Below are 14,118 nucleotides of genomic sequence, written 5' to 3' on the forward strand. Positions count from 1 at the left end.
TGTGAGAAGCCTTTCAACTCCAACAGATCCACATGCATGTATTATGGTGGATGTCAAACGGTCAATAGATCCAACTTGCAGTTTCAGTTGATCAGGTAGAGAGCTCCTTCCCGGCTTGTAATTCTTCTGGATTGCCTTTAAAGGTAAGGCGAGAAGCAGGCCACTCACAGTGTTACATAACTGCTGACGAATCAGATGAACTCCCGATCACCCCGGTCACGCAGCCCTATGATAAGTTGACGTCGAGTGTTCAACAATCTTCAAATATCCACTTCGATATCCGAAGATGACCTCCGTCGCAGCAGCGTCTCGGCTACTTTCCCTCGATCGTCTTCATGTCGTCGTCCTCCTCTTCACTTGTCTTCCACTATCCTTCGCCACAGCTTTCGAGTTCACGGCATCTTCCTTCCGACATCTCGTCCTCTTTGTTCTCGCGCTTTGTTCCATCTCCTTTGAAGTGTTCATGCAGAGCAACATAACAACATTGCGTCAGCTGTCTACCTACAAAACATGTCGAGGCAGCACTCCAGGTTTCATACCAGCAGAAGCAACAGCAAAGCGTGAAGCAGCATCGAACAGGCATCCTTTCTCCTCACTTTGCTTTGAGATACGATCCGTCTTTCACATCCAACTCCTCGTTGCAGTCGTCCTCTCGTGCCCATAGCCTGCCGTCTTCACTCCTGCTTTGTGTGCATCTGCAGCTCGGTCCTTCTCTTCGTCTAACAGGTCTCTCCCCCCCTTCGATTCGCTGCTTCCCATCGTCCTTCTCATCCTTTGATCTTTGAAGCATGGTGTTTTTCTTTTCACAAACGCTTTGATCTTTGACGTCAATGATGATGTCTTGTCACATCCTTTCATAACAACAAAAGCTTCCTTTGATCGCTAATGGTATGTTTTAAAGTAGAGGCCTGTGTTATCTTGCATACAATCTAGAATAATGCATTTTACTCATCAAGCCACCTGCCCTCATGATAATCAAAATTCCACCTATCATTGCCCACAATAATTACCATTATTTCACATTCCTCTAATGCATATGCTGAATGCTAACAATTTATGCTTTGCTTGTTCAAATGGAAAGACACAAATGATCCATGCTAGAAAGTGAATTGTTTTAATTCCATGAGATCATCTTTTTGAAGTAACTACTGAAATGGTAATCGGTAAACTTAAAGTCAAAACTCAAAGCCATCTCCATTCACTTAAAGTGTTCTTTCTAATCCAATAGTTATCCATTCTCTTCTTCATCTTCATCATCCAACACCTCTTTTGTGGTGGTCTTCTTAGTCCACAAAGAATGAGGTAGCTAATCAAGTCTTTCAACCTCCTCTCATCAAGGTTTTTCCCTCTTCTTCTTCTTCGACAAGAATCTTTTAGCTTCATCGTAGATGCAATTGAAAGAATCATTTAACCTCACCCAATGTATATCGTAGTTGCAACTTATAGCTGATGCCAGGAGGCATATTCCACGGTGGATTCCGTGAGGTTTTACGGTGGATTCCGTAAACTTAGATGACCGGGGCTCATACGCAAAGAGGATTCTTTGTGCGAGAAGTTGATGGGGACGCCTGTCCTTTTCGGGCGTTTCATTAATTTAGTGTGTACATGGGTGATTCCATAGCGGGTGATTCCGCAAAATGCATATTAAATTAATAAACGTTTATGAGTTTAGAGTGCGCACTCGTAATAAATTAAGGTTAGGATTTATTTCTAACCAGTTGATTTATTTATGTAGCTGAAGACTGCTAGGTATTCACTTTTGTCGGTTTAATTGTGTTATTTTACTAACGATTGTGAATGCTTCAGTTGATGTGTAGAGATAGCAGCAGTGGCGGAGGAAAGCATTGGAGTCTAGCGGGTTTCTGATCTTTGGACTATATTTTGATAGGCGCCACGCCTATATTTTGATTATGTCTATAGAGACATCGACTATTTATTATTATTTTGTATGCGCTTATGCGCCTGGATATGTTATTTTTATTTGGACATTGAGATTGGGCGTGCCAGACTCTTTGGGCACCGTCCATTAGCTTTATTTTCCTATTCTTGGTAGAAAGCAAACTCAAAAGCTAAAAGCTTGTCATATTTTTGTAATTGGGCTATTTTTTTGAGCAAAAAGATTGGAAATATATATTAAATACATGCTTTGTGAAGCGCTCACACAAGGCATGGGGGAGATTCAACCCAATTTGTCTCTTGTCTCATGTCGTGCTTGTTTTTACATTGGTCTTTGTGCTAAAAAGTAGAGTGCTTTGTTCTTGGGGACCTTTGGGAATTCACTACGTGAGCTACCTGCGTCCGATCTGCGCACCAATAGCAATCCAAATAGAGCATTGTAGAATATTTCTCTCATCTCAGTGAAAGTGTTTTAATCAACATACATACAAGAATTGCCATCACATTGTATTAAGCCATCCCTTGTATATTCCCACTTATTCATTACGCCTTCTTTCATGAATTACGCACCCTTGGAGTCTTTATACATTCTCTTCGTATGAACCTATTTTTCATACAATTTGTCCTAACAAAATTATGATATATAATGGAACTTCGTGCCCAAACACTCATGCAATTTGCATTTAGAATCTAAGCTTATGCAATCAATTGAGCGATGCTTCCACGCAAAAATTATGAATGCATTGAAGAAATTGTGCCTAGCCTAACTATATGTGCTCGTGCATCATGCAAATGCAAACACAAAAGAAACACACAACGGAAAATAAACTCATAATGACGCTGACTTAAGAGTCCAAAATCTTGACAAAAAACTCCGCCCTCAGGTTTGTAGTAGTAGAAGACAACGCTCTGACAATATACAAAGGAATTAAGGGGCAACCTATATTTTGTAGGTGTATTCAACAATGCAAGCTTTAAGGGGATGCCTTCGAAAATGGGAAAGCAGATTGAGCTAATGTTGAATAGGCCTTGGATAGGGATAAAGAATATCATCAAATCTAAAGGGGATAAAGCCTTGGAATATGGGAAAGCACGTGAACATGCCACTTCAAAAATGAGAAAGTAGGTCGACAAGCTACAGACAAGGATAAAGCATGCCATGGAAGCTAAAGGGGATAAAGCCTTAGAAAATGGACAAGCAAGTTGAGCTAATGCTGAATACACTACAACAAAAAGGCTCCATAGACGCGCTTGTAGACGCAATATTTGAACTGTGAAAAAAAATGTCGGGCGTGTTTATTACCGCATCTATTTCTGCGTCTACCGTATCGCGTCTAAAAGCGTGCTTATAATCAGAGTTACACGCCCACGTAGATGCGCATATAGACGCGCGTATTGACACGCTACGTAAATATATAATCATATTTATAAAAAAGTGGATATATTCATATTGTGCGTCTATACACGCGTGTATCTACGCATCTAAAAATGCGTTTACTCTGCAAGTTTTTGATGAGAATAGACATGCATTTATCCTGCAATTTAGACGCGCTGATAGACGCGCAAAACAGAGGTATGAAAAAAAAACCAGAGAGCATGTGGCTTTGCAGAAATTGAGCAAACAGAGTTTCCAACTGATTATGATTAGCTTACAGAGACACAGAGGGCTGAAAACTTTCAGCTAACAGAGTTTACTGCTGAAATATTTCAACATCCAGAGTTTAGGGCTGTTTTTATGCAGTCCATAGAGCAGAGGGCTGAGGATATTCAGCCCCACTGAAGTGCAGAATTGCTGATTTACAGCAAGATTTGAGTAATGCAGAGGATCATAATGAAGCCAGGGTTGACACGAAATACAAAATTGTGGATAAGAAGGTGAAGCCGGTAGCTGTACCGCTTCCACCTGACAGTGATCAGCAAATAGAGAGGGCTACCAAACACCCAAATTTGAGGAATCCGGAGCATATAGGTCATAAATTTTCAACAGAGACTCTTGCTGAATTGAAAATTGGAAATGGTGATTTCTTGCTACCCACAGAGAAGCAATGCTTTCAGGAGATGCTTGAGCGACATGGAAGGGGGTTTGCTTTTTTTCCGCATGAGATTGGATGTGTGAATCCGAATATTGTTGCTCCTATGTTGATCTTTACTATTCCTCATATTCCATGGAACCTTCGACCTATTCCAGTGCCTAAGGCACACTTGCCAAAGCTCACTGATTTGTTGAATGAGAAAATCAGGATGGGAATCCTAGAGCCTTCATCTGCACCATACTCAAATAGGTGGTTTACGGTTCCAAAGAAGAATGGTACTCTCCGATTTATACAGGACATGCAGCGAGTTACAAAGTTACTATCAGGAATGTTGGTATAGGTCCAGTTGTGGATGAGTTTGCAGAAGCATTGGCAGCTGGCTACTGTTTGAAGGCTCTAAGCCCCTACTATAATTGCAGTATACTATCCAGAAGGCCACATGTTAAGAAGTTATGTCACATGCTTGCAAGTAGTTTATGGAAACAGGACTTTACCATGGCTCCTTGATGCATCTCTTTAAACTAGATGTGAATATTCCATTAGTTCCCTTCACCATCTTCAACTAGTTTTGTAGCATGGCCAGCTATAATAATTATAATAAGAAGCTTGATTATGTTTACAAAGTCGTCATTTTCAAGAGTCAAATTGTCATGATTTGAAGAGCTATTCTCAGTTTTCATACTGCTCATGAGAGGGTGGCACAGATTTGTCAACTATTGCAATCACATATAGATGATGCAAAGCAGGCAAAAACTGTTGTCAATTGTGTGCATTTGAAATCTTGCTTCTCATAAGCTTGGACTCTAATAAGAGCTTGTATACATGGCATGGGTCAATTGCATAGATCACATGTGGTTTGTTATGATGTTTCTCTATGCATAACTTGGCAGTACAATTGTTACTTGACATCATATTTGTCTTGATTATTTGCTTCAATTGATCTTCTGTCTTGGAATTTCTCAAGAACCTCTGTGGTTGTGACTTTGCTTTCGAAAACCCTTCAACAGCATGCGATATGCAGGTGGTAAGTATCTTCCCTACACGGCTTTCTTCAGCTTCTCCCAAGTAATGGATCCCTTTGCAATCCCTTGATCCCTGCACCATTGCTTCCACCACAGTCTAGCTTCGCCAGTGAGCTTTTACTTGGTGAGCATAGCGTGATTGGCGGGTGCAGTACCGACTGCTTTGAAGTAATCCTCCATGGATTTAATCCAAATTTCAGCTTCAACTTGGACAAATCTGCCTCTCCCATCAAACGCGGGTGGCTTAATCTGCTTGAGAAGGAACTTCTTCTCCTGGATCACAACAGTACTTGACGTAGGAGGTGAATTAGGAACCTGTACCTGGGGTTGTGCCTGAATAAAGGTTTTCTTAACGTTATTATATGATAATCGACGTTAGCTTATATTACATCTTTAATTCAGCTATCTCGTAAACAATGTAGCTACTTAACTTTTAATCAACTCTTATGCACAGCCAGACATTGATAAAAGAAGTCTTTATTTGTATTTATATGGGCATAGACCTTTCGAATACAATGTTTCATGCGATGATAAGACAATTGTTACATTTAGTTTGGAGGGAACGACATTGTATTGCATTTATCTACAGGAACTGTGTAATAGTAAGGTTTTGGGTCATGGATCTTCAGGAATCAATAAGTCATTGGAAGTTCAGGATATCCTTTCCGTTGGAATCCATACTTCTCACGGCGGCCCAACACATTAATCCTGTCGGCGGGGATTACACGGGTTACTTCCTCATATACATATGAGTTCATCTCAACCCTCCGACCTCGAATATGTAAAGTCAAATTTACATGAGCTTCCACAAAAACGAACAGCTTCACGACTTTCAGGTCTTCCAACCACTTGATCCTCTTTAGGTTGGTCTGTAGATAAGCAAACCGGTGGGCGGCTATATAGTAGATTATTGAAGCACCCATCCATCTTCGTTCCATGTACAAAGATGATGGATTATAGATCTGCTCCAGGATGTTGATCATCCCAATTCTTTGTCTATAAAGTGGAGAATGCATTGCAGTCATAAACATGACCCGAAATACCAAAAACTTGTTCCACGCTTCGTAATTCTGCAAGACAGCATTGAAGATAAGGAAATGTTTGCACATCAAAAATTTATTTACTTCATTTCATTGAGATCTCATAAAAACAATTCCGTTGTTGGGCGGCTCTGATACCAACTGTAACGTGTCCACTAGTATCATCCAGGACACATCTTAGCAGTCCATCAGAAAGGATGTCTAGAAAGCTCCACCCGGCACTCCCATGGAATGTTACGGGATTTGTGATCTAGGGCTTCTCGCATCTGCCACGTAGTGGACGTATTCTGGCCATTCCCACTTAGGATCAATTGAAATTAGGGTTTTCCTGATTGGTCATTACCTAACAGCAACTAGCGTCGGACCCAAGCGAGCTACTTTACGCAGAAACGCCAGGTCCAAAGCGGATTCACGCTGCACTTGGTTGAAGGAGAATGGGAAACGAGAGGGATGCAAAGCTCAAGCTCTCTGCTATAAGGCATAGTCCCATTCCGTTCCCCTAAAATAGCGTAAATCGGGTAAGACATAACTTTAGGTCAACACTTTTGTTGTTTATGTCCTTTGACGATCATCCCACTATTCTTCGAGATTTGAGAAAAGTTCCCGGCCAACCGCGACCACCCAACCGTAAGACGGACCCATGGCCCGTCCTCCGCACTTTCCTCCGTTTGTTTTAGTTATGTAATTATCTAACACATTAATTGGACATGTAACAATCAGCTTCTTTAATTAATCCGTTAAGCACTGGTTCCTTCACGTAATCTTATCACGTGACATAGAAAAAAACAATATCAGACAAATTCTTTATTAACATATCATCATATTTATCTTTGAAATACAAGGAGTTCCGCCCCTAGGCTTGTCCACAGTCCACCCGAAGGCAATCCAGTAATCCACAGGGATCACTATTCCAAGTGTCCGCCCGTAGACTAGTATATGGGCCTCGAGATCCAATCCCGAGTCACGTTAGCCTCTTGTGTAGGACCCGAAAGGCGAGGGATTTACGGCCAGAGCCCCCCTGTCACCCAAGCATCCTCCTGCTCCAAGTAGTGCTCAACGGAGAGACCTCTCGCGGCAGGTTCGGTCCACGTTCCCGATGCGGTCAACAACCCCCTTGGTTAGGGTCAGGCAGGTAGTCGAGGGTAACTGAAGCTACCACTCCCTTCAGGCCTTCAACCTGAAGTATAGATACTTATTTACTTTGCAATTCATTGGTCAAACAAGTCAAATAGTGCTCTAAAAATCTCCAGCAAGCACAAACATTTCCATTGATCGATCTTGTTGTTGGCAAACTGCTAAGGAAGGAGTCTTTCCTTTCGAATGCATCCATCACTCAATCCGGGGTGTCTTGCAACTTGGGAAGATCCCTTATATTCTGGGTTAGGGCATACCCTATTAACCCAACTTTTTCAAACCCTAAAGTTCTTGGATACTTCAGTTTCCAGTTTTTAACCTTCCTTACTTAGAAGGATATCAAAGTATACATCCTTTTGCAAGATAACTTGCGTAAGGATCCGCCATCCTTGTTGTGGGTATTTAACCTTTCTTCTTGTGAATCAATCTCAAGACCATATGACTTCGTACTTGCCGCGCAAGTCCTACATCGTACTATGCGATAAAACAATCAGTTTCAATTTCTTTAAGCTGACGTTCGTTAGACCTAGGGTTTCCTAGCTTTTATTATTTCCCTTAAGAAACTCAGGGAAAAACCCTAGTTCTTTTACATTTACGATTGACTAACCCTACAATCAGGGAATGCAGGCAAGTATTTAAGGTATAAACATTTCTTGGATTTTAAATCATTCCGAATGAATATTTCGCAACATAGGTATTTCTAAGTTTATATTAATTTGGTTAAACTTTTAGAAAGTAATTTCGAGATCACCTCTGCATGATTTGCTATCTATGTGTCAATTGATTTTTCAATCCTAAACTTTATTGATTTGAGGTTAGGTAAATTCAATTAATCTTCCTTTTTTCTTTGCAAACAAAACTCATGCCAAATAAGCAATCTTTTCCTTGCTAAGTTTAGCAATGATAACTTCCTAGAGTTTAAGCAACGTAAGAAACCTTTCATGATTCACACCTTCCATGACTCGTTATAAAATGAATAAGGGTTAATAGTGCAAGATGCAGTTTTATATCTTCCAGACTTAACCAAAGTATACTACTTTAGTGAGTAAATAATCTTGCTCATAATTTGTTTCAATGCATAATACTTTTTGAAGGAAAACTATGTCTATACTTTATTTATTTTGCATATTTAATTAAACTAAATCCCTTCATCGTAAATAACTAGGACAAAAATATATATCTTATCCCTAACAATTCCTCTTGCATGATTGAATTAAAACCGATATAAAATTAAGAAGGAAAAACCTGGTTTTGGGGTAAGATATCCACATGGATACTAGGAGATGACCCTCCCGCAGCTACTCCTTGGACTTTCTTAGGCGGCATCGCAGTTGTAGTCCTTAGAACATGGAAGTAGCTTTACACTCCTTTTTGGAATTCCACCGTCGCTTCAATACTCTTCTTCTCTTTTTCGAGGCAAGGAATCGTTAAGGGATTAACCACGAGAAGGGGGTAATAAGACCTTTAAGGTCTTAGCTTCTTCGGGAGGGAAAGGTTTACAAAGCCTAAAAAGGTCTTATAGGGGTATATACATGGTGAAAAGGGTGTGTGTGAGTGCGGTTTCACAAACATATGAAGGGCCTTGGGAGATCTTTGGGCACGGGAGTGAAGGGTATAGGAAGGGGGATTCTTGGACGGGTTTTAGGACACGGGGTGAAAAAGGCTTAGGGGTTTAAAATCGGGGGGTGAAAGGGTAAAAGGGGAAAGGTGAAGGGTGAAGGGCTTATAGCATGGGGGGGAAAAAGGGTGTGTAAGAAAAAAGAAAAAAGGACAAGAGGGGGGGTGAAACACGGGGTTTCAGAAAACAACACAAGAAGGGGGCTTATAAATTTAAGCACGAGGGGGGGGGGGAAGGTAATAAGGATTTTCAAGCCTGAGATCTTTTTTTTTTCTTGGGGGGTTCCATCCATGGGAAGGGGGCTTAAGGGGTTAAAACCGGAGGGGGGGGTGGTTCCATCCATGGGAAGGGGGGCTTAAGGGGTTAAAATCGGGGGGGGGGAGGGGGGGCGGGGGGGGGGGGTTCCATCCATGGGAAGGGGGGACTTGAGGGCAAAAGGGGCTTAAGGGCCCCTTAGAAGCTTTCCCTCCCGGGAAGCTTTCTTGCTACATATAAGGAGGGGACCAATGGCGGCTCGGGAGGCGATGTGACAGATGGACCGTGGACTGACGGCAGAGATGATGCCATCCTGGCCTCGGTGGCAATGAATGCCTCAACCTCTCCCTCTCACAGCATCGGCTCCCCACGTACTCTTTCCCCCAGGCTTTTACAGCAGGCGGCCAATTTCGGCTCTTCCCCCCTCAAATTCAACATGTGGCATGGCGGCTATTCTTTACTTTTCCTCCTGTTCCAAGCGGTAGGAGTGCAAGGCTTAAATAGGGGAGGGAAGGGGGATCCTCCCTCTCCTTCATGTCAATGTGCATGAATCCTCCTTGTTTCAAGCTCCAGCAAGGAGCTTGGTGTCCTATGCTTCCCTCCCTCTTCCCCAGCTTGACAGTCGGCTGGGGGAAGGAGGGAGTAATAAAAAAATTTGCCTTAATCTAATAAAAAAGAATCATCCCAAAGCCCTATTCACGCGTGATAAAATTTAGATTTGTTACAGACATGAGAAGATTGTGTGAACAGGTTTGAATAGGACATGTGGGTGAGGAAGGGTCCCCATTAGAGCATAAAACAAATATTTTATTGTGTAATAATCATATAGCAATGTATTCATGAATGTATACAAACAAGATACCTAGGGATGCATCCCCACACTTAGAATGTGAACATATCAATTTGACTAATTAAGAGGGGCCTAACACTTGAATTATATACACATATCTCCACACTTAAGACATGACGTACACATAAATGAATGCAAGAGGTAGGTTATAACCACTTAGTGCTTTCAGTTGGTTGATGGAGATCATTGACACCATAGTGGGGTGTCGAAGTCATCCACAAGAGGTACCAAGTCTTATCATAGTATGCTTCCATCATAGCACGGACTAAGCATTAGCACCTAGAGAGATAGCATCATTGATGAAGATCCAATAAGTCGTCGATGGTGAAAAATACAACACTCAATCTCGACAATCACTCATATTTGAATGATAGATCAGTTTCTCATCCCATAACTCACATTGCTCAGAGAGGAGTGGAATGGGATCCATATCTTATGGCCATTTTAGAATTCGATGTGAGGAATGATATAGAGAAAGTATGTCAGTGTGCACAATTGATTGCATATCTATGTTTCCCAAAATCCATCTAGCATAGGTGCAAGAATAAAGGCTAAGAAGCCTTATAGTGTAGTGCATAGAATCATATGTGTGGATAGGAAAATAAAAATGTACCCCATCACCAATGTCATAGCATTCCTCAATTTTCACCTCTCAATTGATTGAAGGAAAAATCATTCACACTCATCCCTCTCTCTGTCTCATGCTCTGTTGATGAATACAAAGGCCATTCAATACTCACATCCCCATCCTACTAGAATGAAAACTCACATCACTCAAGGGATTTTCGATGAAGATTTGTGTTATCTTGTTGTGAAGATGTCAAATTGTATATGTTGATGAGGAGGCATACCTAGCAAGGTAGGCAGTAGATCAAAAACTTATGTTTGAATAGAGGAACACACCATCTACTGAAGAAAACAAATGTTATACTACAGAGAGTCGTAGGACACAGTGCATCAAGGGAGGCGAATTTGGAACTTGATCCTAGAAGATAGATTAAGAAATCGACTATTGGGTGTTACCACCTTTTCCATAGCCAACTTCCTTCCCAATGATATTCATTACCTTTTCTCAGAGAGCCAGTCTTGTTATGATAATGAATTTTTTCATTTTCTTCCATAATAATTTTTATTTTTTTCTCTATCTCTTTTTCTTTTCCCTTACTCCAGAGGGTGTTTCCACATTTTCTTGAAGAGTAGATTGACATAGCAAGGTTTGTGAGATTCGGGAGTCTAACAGTGGCCCGCACAATGGACATGCATGATAACCTGAGGTAACCAGACCTGTTCCAACACCTCTATCCAATGAATACAAACTTGAACGAGATAAAATGTAGATATTACCAACGAGAATGAAAGCCTATTTATGTGAGCACTCTTTGAATTCTGCAAAGCCATGCATTGTCCACATGAGAATGGCTCGAATATTAGCAGACCATCGACCATCACGCTTGCTCATATCTTGCACGGTGACCCCTTTCTCCCACAAAATCTTAAGCTCATCTGTCCTTTCTTCATAGAGATCCATGGAGGGATATTGTAGTTGACAAGAACTATAGACCACACATTGTAAGAAGTTGAGCGCAGACCGAATCATGCCATCCATTGCAAGACCGAGCTAAAGTTTCCTTGGCTCTCGGGAAAATCGTGGGAAGGTAGAGTCAATGTGGTTCCATGCACGTGAATCTGCTGATATTCGTTGAACTCCATCTGTGGACCTATTCTGCACATGCCACGTTGTCAAGCTCGCCATGCCAGATATACGAAACATTTGGTTTATGCAGGGGATAAGCAGAAAGTGTCTAAGAACTTTTTGAGGGATGGTTTGCCCTTGCAAGTCCTGTTGATACCTGTGAGCACCACACTTTGGACATGTCTCCATAGCCTTGTATTCTCCTCCAAACAGTATGCAATCATTGATACATGCCCTTGCAAGTCCTGTTGATACCTGTGAGCACCACACTTTGGACATGTCTCCATAGTCTCGTATTCTCCTCAAAACAGTATGCAATCATTGATACATGCATGGATGCTATTGTAGTCCATGCCAAGCTTTCATAAAACATGTCATGCATCATCACGAGACTTAGGCATGGTATTTGCAGGTGGTAATATATTATATTTCAGTAACCTAAAAAAATCATAAAATACCTTGAAAGAGCACAAATGTTCTTAATGGTAGTGCCGAAAAGAAATCAACGAAGCATACGTACAAGGTATCTGAACAACTCAATTACACTCGCATCGCTCCACCCGTATTTTACTTGCACACTTAGGAGTGCAAGCAGTGTCTCTAGGAGAGATACTCGACACCCATCATATAATGGTATGGATGCTTCCTCTCTAAGTGGATCACAAGTCTCGACATCCATGGGAATAAATGCATTGATCATTGCCTCCATCTCAGGCTCCAAGATTGTAGATAGGTTTGGAAGGCTACATGTCTCCTCTCATATTGACGGTATAGATTGATTAGTATATTCCAAGTAGTGGATTGGCTCAGGCACTCCATCCACCGCACACCCATAAACGCTTCTAACTGGCCGCAAAGGGTGCACTCCTTCTTGGGACAAGACGTCACCTCCCTGGATAGAAAATTTGCCAGCCACACCCAATCTTCTTGTATATGGTATTCAATCAGCTTACGATGTTACAGGAGCGGTGATCAAGAGTAAGCCTCACTCGCAACCCGATAATGAGATGTTAAGGAGTACTGGTTGGGATAATTGACTTTGTTGGATGCAGAACACAACTTGAAAAATTCAAATATTTGACAATGCACCACGAAAAACAAAACAATAAAGAACTGCCTCTTGTAGCTCAAACAACTAAAACCCTAATTCGGGTAGATCATCACACAACCACAACTCAACAAAAAAAATCCAACAATTTAAAAACAAACCAAGTGAAAAATATTCTCGTACCTTAACAATCATGATCCGACGATCGGCGCTTTGACATCCAAAGGCTCCGACTTTCAAATTAGCATGACAAGAGCTCACTCTAGCATGCGACCCTCCACTCTCCTCTCTTATAAAATACAATTTTAATCAACGGGGAATGCCCTTAACTCTTCAATCTCCTCTCCTTATATAGTTTTCTATCCACACTCATATACATTAGGCTTTTTGCTTTCAGCTTTTGGCCTTTGCTTTTCTACTGCTTTTCGCTATTTTTGTTTTTTCTACTTTATGCCTGTTTTGCAACTTGTTTGGATCATAACTTTGTCATTTGAACTCCGAATATAGTTGTTGGAGTACTCAAAACGATCGGAATGCATCTAGTCGACAAGCATGCACCAGAAGAATTACGAAAATCTATCAAAATTGAGCAAAAATATTGTTTTTCGTAAATCGCATAATTTTTCTCCATCTTTTATCTTTGACAACTTATTCCTTCCTTGGCCTATTGTTCTCGTAATTGCACACAGTTTCAGCACACATGTCCTCTTTTTCTTCAAGAAATACTTGCTAACGATGTAAAACATATGACCTTTTCCTTTGATCCTTGAGTCTTCAAAATATTCTCTGGATATGAACCTGTTTTTTTATGTAGTGTGCCCTAACAGGAATATGCTATGAAAGAGAACTCCGTGCCCAATCATTCATGATTTGAGAAAACATGCAATTGATCGAATCCATGACATGCAACCAATCAATCGATGCTACACACAAAAATAATGTATGCATTTGTGGAATTGTGCTTGGCCTATCTAGATGTGATCGTGCATCATGCAAAATGCAAACATAGTTCCTTGATTATTTAAAATCCTTATCCTCACCTCTCAACTCTCATCAAAAAGATATGATATACTCCGCTCCACCCATCCAAAATCTCACAATCACTCTAGAATTTGATGCTTCTCAAGATGTTTTGACCAGATAAGAACAACCCATCTCACAATTGGTGGTGTCCTTCACGACCCTCTAACTCACCCAACCTCCTTACACACTCAACCAGAGGTTCCTAACTTTGTGGTGAGCATCCCAAATATCGTGCGTATAAAAAATGTGTGTGCTCAATCACAGGTGCTCTCTCATGTGCGTGTGCATCTAAAATTTACTACATATAGCTGCAGCGAACCTCATGCCGTGCTAGTGCTCAACAATGGTGCAAAGTGTGCATAATCCCAACCCATGGCATGGAAGTATTTGATAGGAACAGGAGACGACCCCCGAGTGAAGTCCATCAACTAGTGCAACGTGAAGTGCTCGTGAACCTATCCTGTGATGTGCAAAAATCTCGACAAGAAAACATACCTAGCTCCTCA

Source organism: Lygodium microphyllum, chromosome 11 (assembly GCF_053477565.2).
Source record: "Lygodium microphyllum isolate KBCC chromosome 11, Lygodium_microphyllum_v1.1.10, whole genome shotgun sequence".
NCBI classification, from domain to species: Eukaryota; Viridiplantae; Streptophyta; class Polypodiopsida; order Schizaeales; family Lygodiaceae; genus Lygodium; species Lygodium microphyllum.